This window comes from Sarcophilus harrisii, chromosome 1 (assembly GCF_902635505.1).
Source record: "Sarcophilus harrisii chromosome 1, mSarHar1.11, whole genome shotgun sequence".
In the NCBI taxonomy this organism is placed as follows: domain Eukaryota; kingdom Metazoa; phylum Chordata; class Mammalia; order Dasyuromorphia; family Dasyuridae; genus Sarcophilus; species Sarcophilus harrisii.
This window is the reverse complement of record NC_045426.1, coordinates 567,581,233-567,591,883: the sequence shown is the minus strand read 5'-3', so window position 1 is coordinate 567,591,883 and position 10,651 is coordinate 567,581,233.

Here is a 10,651-nt window from a genome sequence, read left to right as displayed (position 1 = left end):
TTCTTAATCCACTCTGTCTTTAAATGAGTGGGATGACTTATCCAGACTCTCTTGCCACGTTTCCCTTTCCTTTTCCCATTTTCCTTCTAGCTCTCTTGTGAGAGCCTTTTTAATTTCTTCTATGAGAATCATCTGTGTTGAGGACCACATGATATCCTCCTTTGGAGATTCATCTGGAGACAGTCTTGTTTTTAGTCTCCTCAGGGTTTAAAGTCTGCTCTCCTTTTGTACAGAAGCTATCAGTAGTTAAGGTCTGTTTAAATTTTTTGCTCATTTTGTTAGAGAAGAATCAAAGAAGACAAACTAGCAAAAACAAAACAAAACAAAACAAATGGAATCTGCTTTTTTTGGGGGGGAGGGGCTGGATAGTGTCACTGAGCTTCCTCTACAGACTGTGGGGCCAGCAGCGAGGCACTAGCAGGACAGCAATGGCTATGCTGTGCTGTACTCTGAGACTCTGAGAGCATGCTGAGACACTGTGGGGAGGGTGGTCAGGTCCCGAGAGACCCTATGTATTCTTCACCCCCTGTGTTTTTAGCTTCTCTGCTTGTCTACTGGCTTGCTGCCTGCTGTACTATTGCTGCCACTTCCTGCCCTCAGCCTGTGCCCTATCTAAAGCCATCCCCACCCTCGAGCAAAAACAGACCTTTCCTGGTGAATTTCAAGGATGTCTTCTCTTGGTAATTATTTGTGTTTTTTTTTTTTTTCAGTCAAGCACTAATTCCGAAGCTTGTCATGAATTAAATTCTGAGAGAAAATGCAGAGCTTAAGCAGATGTGTGCCTTCTCTCTGCCATCTTGGCCAGAAGTCCTCTGGGAGTTTTAATTTTGGGATCTCTTTCACTAAATGATCAATGAATTCTTTCAGTGTTTATTTTACCTTCTGATTCTATGACATTTGGGCAGTTCTCTTTGATGATTTCCTGAAAAATAGTGTCTAGGCTCTTTTTCTCATCATGTATTTCAGGAAATCCAATAATACTTAGATTGTTTCTCCTAGATCTATTTTCCAGGTCAGTTGTTTTCCCAATTAGGTATTTTAATTTTTTTCCTTTTTTTTTTGTTTTTGGTTGATTGATTCTTATTGTCTCATTGAGTCATTCATTTCCATTTGTTCAGTTCTGAATTTCAGTGAATTATTTTCTTCATTTACATTTTTTTACTTCTTTTTGTATTTGTCCAGGTGAATTTTCAAATGAGTTATTTTCATCTATGGAATTTTTTCCATTTCAAAAATTCTGTTTTTTAAGGAGGTATTTTCTTTTTCCTTTTCACAAATTTTGTTTTTTAAAGAGTTATTTTCTTTTTCTGTTTCATTTTTCTAGTAGTTGCTTTTTTTCCCCCATTTTACCAAACCTATTTTTAATGAGCTATATCCTTTTTCCATTTCATCAAGTGTATTTTATAGTGAATTTTCTTCAGATAGTTTCTGTGTTGTATTTTCCAAACCCTATTACAAATTTCTCATTTCTTTTCCCCATTTTTCTTCTAGCTCTCTTTTAAGATCCTTTTTAATTTCTTCTAGGAGAGCCTTGTCTGATGAGGACCAGGTTATATTACCTTTTGGGGCTTCATCTGGAGAAAATCTGCCTTTAATCCCCTCAGAGTTTGAAATCTGTTCTCTTTTGTCATAAAAGCTATCTATTGTCAGAGTCCTCTTTAATTTTTTACTCATTTTTTTAAAAGTTAATGTCTGCCTTTACAGCGGGGAGGTTTTCCAGTGGCTGCAGTTGTGTTGGGTCAGTGCTGATTCATTCCCAGTGCAGGGTGTGCATGACCAGGATTCCATGAGATTCTGGCATTGTGGGGTTCACTATTGATCTTTTGTGTTTGTGTTGCATATTTTATATCTTCTCTGCTCATCTATCAGCTTGCAAACCAGGGCAGAGTGGCCATCAATGCTATAGATTCTTGTAGATTCCTCCCCATAGATTCTTTGCCATGGAGTCTGTACCACCCCACTGAGTCTGCACTCTCTTGGACTCTGCACTGCCTGCACTGACATTTGTACTCAGCTGCTTGTGCATTGCTGCCTCCCTCCTGTTTATGAATTAAATAGACCTTTTTCTGGCCCGGTTCCTCCCCATAGATTCTCTGCCATGCAGTCTGCACAGACTGTGGAGACTGCACCACCCCAGAGACTTTGCACTATCTGCAGTGGCATTTGTACTCAGCTGGTTGCAATGGCTGCATCCCTCCCATTTCCAATAGAAACAGACTTTTCGGTCAATCTTGAAAATTTCCTTCTGCTGAAAATTTTTTGCACTCCCAATATATGTGGGTTCTTCTGGTCCAGAGCTAATTCAGAGGTTGGATTTCATAATTATTGTGATGGCTGTAGAGAAGGTCAGAAAAACGTGTTGTTTCCACCATCTTGGTTCCGCCCCCTGGCATGGCTCTTTTCAACACCTGGTATATACTTTTATAAAATAGAGGTTCATGGCTTCAAACTTATAGTGTTTGCTAATAAGCACTTGCCCCCATTCAGTTCTGAATACGGCATAGCCAATGGATAAAGTCATTCCAGTATGCCACTAGATCTGATTAATTCCTTATCTGGGTTACTCCTTAGGTCTATACTGGCAACTGTCTATGGAATGGTCTCTAGCCAATGGACATTTTGAAATCACACACTCATTAGACATGAACCAAGTGTACAAAGAGATATCCAATGCTGGGAGAAGAATGAAGATGAAAGCATTGAGAGAATGAGTCACAAGTAACTTAAAAAGAGGAAAGCAACAAAGGCATCAACAATATTGGAACTCATTGATACTGAAAAAAAAATAACCAAAATCATCAATAATTATCTATCTATCTATATACACATATGCATACATATGTATATATGTTTGTATATATACATATTTGTATGTATATATCTATCTATGATATCTATCTTCTTTCTTTTATACATATATGTATGTAAAATTGTTTTAAGAAACATTTACATATGAAGCAAAGTAATTCTCAATGAGAATATTAATAAGAAACAAGCAAACTTTCATAATTATTATTCGACTATAGGACAATTTTTATAATCACATAATTGACCAAAAGATAAGAAACATACAAGATCCCATTGTGCTTATTTTTAATTTATTATAAAAATATATGCATTTCAATAGAACAAAAGGTTATTTTTCTTCCAAAAAGATGTTTCACATTCATACTTGAATATCATTTGAGATTTCTTAGGGTTATAACAACTGAGATAACCTAATTATGTCTAGAGATCCAATGACTTATAATCAAAATACAAAATGGTGACGTGTATGTATGTTCTTAAAGGATGCTGACTATGGTGAATAATGATCTAAGCATAAATTTAAGACACTGAAGAGGGGATATTACTGATAATAAAGACTAAGATCATAGTGAATTGATTAGATATGTAATATCCTACTATGTCACTAGTATGAGTCATTCAAAGAAGTTTTCCAAAATATTTTGTTTTCTGTCCCTATCATACTTGAGTTCTACTTGATGACAGAACAATGAACTTTAGACAATTTTTTTAGCTTGAAACAGTTACATCTAAAAGCCTACAAATGAGGATAACTTACTATCTTCCCCTTACATATTTCAATGCTACAACAATTTGAGAATTCACTTTTCCAAATTCTTCAGCTAGCAACACTGATCACAAACTTTCTAGTCTTGAAAAAACTCCCTTTCCCCCTACTGTTAACCTAGTTTTTTTCTTTGTGGATGGAAGTTCTCACAATGAGTCTGCTCTGGGGTTGATTGCTTTGTTGTTGTCCTTCATTCTTGAAAAAGACCAAAATGATATCACTACGTTAGAATCAAGTTAATGTGTTCAACTGTGACTGATCAGAACAGCATAAGCTTGGAATGCTTTGCTACAGGTCAAACCCAAATAGTTGTTAGAAAAATTTGGGGTAGATTGACAAGAAGGAATTGGAGGCCATTGTCTCCCTCTACACAGGATCTGTTAAAATATGAAATGTTAGCATTTTTGTTATATGATGTTCCCCCCCCCCTTTTTTTTGAGGGGGTAGAAAGAAATAATGTATTGTTCTTTATTGAAAAAATTAAATAATGTTGTAATGCCAGAGAAACTTAGGCAGGATAGAGATTAGAGAGTTTTTAATATTTTATTAATTGGAAAGCATAATTGACTAGACAGGACTCTCGTCTCAAAGTATCCACCGATGAATGGGAAAATCCAAAATCCTTATATCCTTATACCTTTTACAAACAAAGAAGGGGAAAGAAGCAGGAAACTTCTTCACAGACCCATTTGGTTCTGTCAGGATGGGGGGAGGAGAGGCTATAAATTATTACTAAAAGCCAGAGTCAGGATGTCTGAATAAACAGAAGTAAAGATGTCAATGAGGTATCCTGGATAGTCATATCTTTTGGAATATTTTAGAGGGGTAGTGTCATAAATTCTTGAAGGCAGAAGGATTTAGGAGTTAGGAAGTCTGATCTCCCCCTCATCTTGAGTCTCACATTGACAATTTATAAACTTAGATCAAATGGTCCTCAGTATTAATGGACCAGAGTGGGGTTTTACAACTAAGGGAATTGAGGCAGAACAGTTAAGGAAACTGAAATAGAATAATTAAGGGAAACTCAGTCAGGACAATAAGGGAAACTAGTGCAGGGAAACTGAGGTAGAACAGTTCAAAGAGACTGTGGCATAACAATGTAACTATCATATATGAAGTCAGAAGTTTTGTATAAGAATACACTACAGATAGTTTTTATGGTTAGGAAAGAGCAGTAAAAAATCATGAGTGGCTAGTAAACAATGTGAAACATTCACTATAAATGGAGAGAAATTCTATGAAAAGAATAGTTCTAGGCATTTCATGCAGTGAAATAAAGAGCATATAAGTCTATTAGCTAAGTGCAGACTTAAAACAACTTATGCTGGATTAAATTATCCAGGACCAGAAGTATTAGTCAGAAAGAAGTTGTACTGCTTCCTAAAATGCAGTTATTTCCAGTCATGTTACTTCTCTATTCAATAAACTCCACTGGGTCCCTAGTATCTCTTTTTGTTATTCAGTCATTTTAGTATTGTTCAACTTTGTGACACAATTTAGGGTTTTCTTGGCAAAGACACTGGAATCTTTTGCCATTTACTTCTCCAGCTCCTTTTTCAGATTTAAAAAAAACTGAGTTAAGCATTGTTAAATGACTGGGCCCTGGTGAGAAGTTTTAATTGAACTTAGTTTTTCTGGGCTTCAGGTCTAGCACTCTATCCACTTCACTATGTAGCAGCCTGTAAAATGCACAAGTGTAAAACCCTCTATTTGATTTTTAAGGCCTGATTCCTTCCTACCTTTCTAGGTTTCTAACACTCTACTATCCCATTTCCCTTCCACCAATTCTATTTTGCTTTCAATTGATTCCAAACACCTTTCTATTATGGTATTCTCTTAAAAGATCATTTTTCTTAGTTTCCCCCCATTCTGGGAACTTTCTCCCTTCACATCTTTGTCTCCTGCTTTCTTCAAGTTTCACCTTCTGCAAGAAGTCATTATTAATCCCTTTTAATCTTAAACTCTTTCAAGATTATCCCCAAATGATCTTGTTAAGATTTTGTTTTGGTATATTTCCTCCTCATTAGACTGTGAATTCATTGAGCATAACTATTTTGTTTCAATTTTACCCTTCTATCCCCAGAACTTAAAGCGTCTGGCACATAGTCAAAACTTAATAAATGCTTGTTTATCTGAGTTGACAATAATGAAGAAAAACCGCTAAAAGTCTATACCTAAACTGGAAAGGAAAACCTAATGCAACATTACTCATTTTGGAATTTTGCTTCAGTTCAACACAGATTCCTAAATTTGGTAGTGAGGATTAATGAGGATATGCCATAACTGAACAAAATATCTATTCTGGGAATTCATTTGAATGATATGTTACATATTGTATTTATTAACTGCACAACTGGCTCATAAATACCTTTCCTCAATGTTAGAAATAACACTCTTGACATTGAAAGACACATATCAAGGAAAATTTACTAAAGAAGAATCTTAAGAAATTATCTTAACATTTCTGGCCAAAAGCCAGCCCCACTCCACTTCAGGAAGAGAATGGGAAAACTTTTATACTTGCCCGTGACACAGCCCCTCTCTTCAGAGAGCGAATCGGTCCATTTTATATGGGTTACAGTCTTTCTGATATACTCACCACATGTTTCTCCTTAATATGTATAACCCCCCCCCCAATCATACATCCTGTGTTCAAAAATTATGGGAAATTCCTCCTTTGGGGTGTGTTGTTTAATATTCAATTAGCTTATTAAGCAGGCACAGTAGTTATTTGTTCAAGTCAGGTCATTGACCCCAACTAGTTTGGGCTGGATAGGCTATTATTTTAAGTTTGTGGTTTTCTCAAAATCACAAGAGTTTTTTCTGATTGACTGAATCCACCTCTGCTTTCCTAGCCCCCCAATTCCTTGTTTGCTCAAGGCTTCTATTGATCACTTAATTGTTTTGTGAATCCTAATCTTCCTTAACCACTCTCATTCCGAAAACCTCTTGATCACTATCCCACTATTCCACACTACCTCAAAGCTTGCAACACTGTAGAAACCCAACTTTTCAGCATTTTTTACAATTTTCCTATTTCCTTTTTAATAAAAATTTGGTTTCCACATCTTTTCTGTTATCCTTTCTTCAAACTTTTTAACATCATCTTACATTCCTCATCTATATTTTAATCTTCTTCAAAAGTAACCATTCTAATTTAATATTTCTTTAAACTAAAAACTTGTAAACTGAAAGGAAGAAGACTAATAAAGGAATACAATAAACTTGGCACAAATAAGAAGAAAAATAATAATAAGTGCTACAATCCTCAATTATGTACATGGTTTTGAGTAGACCCTCAGCTTAAATTCATCATCCCCCTTTTTCTGTCTTTTGGGGTGATGGAATTCTGAGGACAAGGGATGGAGATCTGAGTCTTCCATAGGAATCATGACTACTTCAAGCTGAAAAGGGGCAGAATGTTGAATCATCTTATAGGGTAAACCTTTAAGGATCTTATTTCAAAAAAGATTTATGCATCTATCAACAGATAGCTTGACTAGGCCAAATATTCATTTATTTACTTATTTAGGATATAATGACCATATTTTTCAGATTAAAAACTGCAGGATACTCATTGTTTCTATTGATCACTTACTATAATTAAAGAAGCTTGCCATAAGAGTTAAAAGCTGGGGCATAATTAATAATCAAAAACTGGTCCTTCAGGCTTCATTCTGAGTGCTTATAAATGATATGATAAAGCATCCCTAACTCTGTTTTATAGGTGACAACCAATTATGCAGTAACAATTCCACCTTATAACAACTCAAGAATAATCAGATAGGTTTTTATTGAAAGGAACTCCTCTGGGAAACTGAATGAGAAGGATCTCACCTAAGCAAAGACCAAGGCTATCTCTTCAACTTTTGCCCAGATATTAATTTCCACCTGTGAAGATCACATTCTTTTGGGTAGATAGTGGCACATTTCTCTCATATGGTGGATTACTGACTAGATGACTTTAATAGGCAATCATATGCAAATTCAAAATTCTAAACAGGCTACAATCCCAAGAGATTTTATCTCAAATAGCAAGCCTCATCAATCAAAGCTTCAGGTGAGTTTAGTTCTCAAAGATCACATATCCCAAATAAGTATTGACTACAATTCTACATTAATAACAGTAAGAGATTCATCCTAGAAAGTTCTTAAATTTATGTTTTAAATCTTCCTCCTTAGTTTTACCTGTAGAGGGTTTCCTGTATCAATTACCCTCCAGTTATAATTTGTTTGTTTGGTTTCTCCACTTCCTCCAATTCTCCTGATTTAGAAACAGGTCCCTTAGCTTTGGTATAATGAGTCCAACCTCATTCAGCAGTTCTTGCATCAGTCTTAGTGGTTAGCAGAATCTGGAATGGTCCATCCTAGTTAGGAAGTAATATTTCTCCTTTCCAAGATTTTATCAACCTGGTTTGATATGGATGTACAGTGAATTCTAGAGGTGGAGCCTGAGTAAGGAGTCCTTTCAATCAAAGTTCTGAAAGGCAGGTAGATATTGCCAGTCTATAGTCTCTTAATAACCTATCCTTTGTCTGAAAGGAACCCTTCCTTCCCCCCCAAGGCATTCCATATAACATTTCAAAGGATGACAATCCCACCTTGGGGCTGTTCTGACTCTGAGAAGTGTTAGTGGCAAATATTTCATCCAAGGTAAACCTTATTTCAATGCCTAGTGTAATGATCTAGTGTTTCAAAGTTCAATTCACTTGCTCTATTCTTCCTGAAAAAGATGGATTCCAAGGGGTATGGAATTTTTAATTTAATTTAATTCCTATTTAATCCTCTTTCCCCTTTCATTTGTTTCCTCAGGATCATTTTGTTGACTTTCTGGCATATCACACATATTTCTGTGATTTGTTTTACCATTGTATAAATCCCCAAACACCCAAACTGTTTAAGAATTATATCACAAAGTTCCTGGGTTCCCCAATGACTGCACCTATGGAGAATTCCTATCAGTTCTCTTGTTATCCCTTTGCTTAACATTTTTTCTCCCATCTGGGAGTACTCACTATACTTTCTCATCTTTAGTAGCACCTAATTTAGACAACTCTTCTGTTTCCCTTTGATTAAAGATTGGGATCATTTTGGGATGATCTATTTGAAGTATTAAGACTGACATTGGTTTTTTATCTGGCACTTAGCCAAGTTTGCCTTGCTTCCTTATATGCAAGCCTATTTCCACTCACTTCTAACAAGCTTCCCTTTTGGTGATCTTTAAAGTGCACCACCACTATTTCTAATGGCATTAATACATTTTCTAACACTTATTTGATTAGTTCACCATGAGCCAAATTCTTTCCCTTACTGAGGCCCCATTCCTCCGAAATTTTTTCCAATAGTATGTAGTACTCCACAGGCATATTTGGAATCTGCACATATAGGTCCTTCTTTCCCACTTAGTTTCTTAAGGGCCTGATTTAAAGCATAGAGTTCACATGTCTGTGTTGACCAATTCTTTGGCAGGGATCCTTACTCTTGTACTGACCAATCTTTCCCATTTATGATTGCATAATCAATTCCTTCTCTTTTCTTCAACCACTCATGAAGACCCATCAATAAACAATCATTCTCCTTTCTTAAAAGGAATATCACTCAAATCCAATCTTACTTTGGTTTGGAAGTCATATTTTAAAATTCTTGAACCAGTCAGCCAACAACCTGCCCTTTGGTTTAGGATGACCCTAACTTAATGTGGGGTGCTTAATATTGGGTAAGAAGGCAACTGGTTGCCTTTCTCTAACCCACAACTGAGTTAAAACCCTCAAGGAAGTTCCTTTATTTATAGTAATTGATGGAAAAGTTTGTTAAGTGTAGGTAAGGCCAATACTCGGGCTATAATCAGAGCTTGTTATACATAAAAGTAGAAACATTTTCTTTTCCTCTTTTAACCATTGTAACTCTTCCAGCTCTTCCTCTAATAGTTAATCAATAATCAGCTGTAGCCCTTTGTGCCCTTCCATCAGGATAGAATAGTCTAGCACAGGCTACAGCCTAAAGATTCTTTAATTTTCATTGGATCAACTTTCATCCCCCCACGATTTCCTTCTCCTACCTAAACTTCTAATCTAATATCTTTATAGGATTCAGTACTTAACAAATGTAGTCTAACAATCAATTGTTCCTATGTTTTATACCACAATAAATGTGTTCACAAACACACACAGTCCCAACATTTAAGAGAGCAGAAAACTGTCCTTTCAAGTAGGGATTTAAGAAATTGGATAACTTGAGTCTCCTGGGAGAGAGAATCAAAGAAGTTCTGACTCAGGTGTCTGGCTGTAGGTCTGTAACACAGTGACTAGCCTATTCTCCACGCCAGAAATGCTGGGAGAGGGTGCCATGTAGAAGATGTTGAGGTATTATCCACAAACTCCAAAAGAATACAGATCAGTGAAGGATGCCAGCCTAGCTAGAATAGATTTCACAAGCCTCTTGAGAGGGTGTTTTTGTTTTTGTTTTCCCAGTAAACCACAAGTTCTGGCCTTCAGAAGGCTTCCTGCCATGTAAATTAGGCCTACTTAAAAATACAATAGACTGACTCCAGTTAGCTGACTAAGAAAAGTTTCAAGAAACTTAATTAGTCTCAAAATCCCCAGAATTTGCTGAAATGTTTTAACAGTTCTATAATCTTAACTATTTCTACAGACCCAAATTAGTAGGTCCACATAAATATTTTATTTTTTTTCTTTTTGATGCAGTAGTTAAAAACTTTCCCTATCAGAACTAGTCTTTCTTCTCTCTAGCTAAAAGCTATTTGAATAAGTCCAATTATGTTCAAAAGAAGTGCTTTTAAATCTCAAATGGTCACATCTTTTCCCTTTATAAATCAGCTGAGAGAAGCACAGAAAACAAAACAAAGGCTCACTCATACAAACAAAAAGACACAAACACAGACTGCATTTAAATTCCTCTTCCTTCTGTTTAGCACAGAGTTGTCTCTTCTCTTCCTTACCCCTACTCCTGGGAGCATCCTCCCAATCCCTTTCCAAGGATTCCTCCCTTTTCCCTAAACCTAGAACCCATTCCTCCTATCTACAAATCCAAAAAGTTTTGGCATAGCCCAAAGCTGCC